The sequence below is a fragment of the Sapajus apella genome, unplaced genomic scaffold (assembly GCF_009761245.1).
Source record: "Sapajus apella isolate SASKATOON/1434 unplaced genomic scaffold, GSC_monkey_1.0 scaffold21, whole genome shotgun sequence".
NCBI lineage: Eukaryota > Metazoa > Chordata > Mammalia > Primates > Cebidae > Sapajus > Sapajus apella.
In genome coordinates, this window is record NW_022436961.1 from 24,693,421 (window position 1) to 24,693,709 (window position 289).

The 289-nt window shown below is 60.2% G+C and overlaps 1 protein-coding gene across 26 annotated transcripts in view; it reads left to right on the forward strand.

Annotated features, from left to right (window-relative positions):
* The window catches only part of DMTN (dematin actin binding protein), a 29,566-nt gene that overhangs the window by 14,420 nt on the left and 14,857 nt on the right, over positions 1-289 (forward strand). The gene's annotated exons all lie outside the window — the stretch shown is intronic.

Sequence of the window (289 nt, forward strand, 5' to 3'; positions counted from 1 at the left end):
AGGAAGGAGGGAAGGAAGGAAGGAGAGAGGGAAGGAAGGAGGGAAGGAAGGAAGGAGAGAGGGAAGGAGGGAGGGAAGGAGGGAGGGAAGGAAGGAGGGAGGGAAGGAAGGAGAGAGGGAAGGAGGGAGGGAAGGAAGGAGGGAGGGAAGGAAGGAGGGAGGGAAGGAGGGAGGGAAGGAAGGGGGGAGGGAAGGAAGGAGGGAGGGAAGGAGGGAGGGAAGGAAGGAGGGAGGGAAGGAAAGAAGGAGGGAAGGAAGGAGGGAAGGAAGGAAGGAGAGAGGGAAGGAA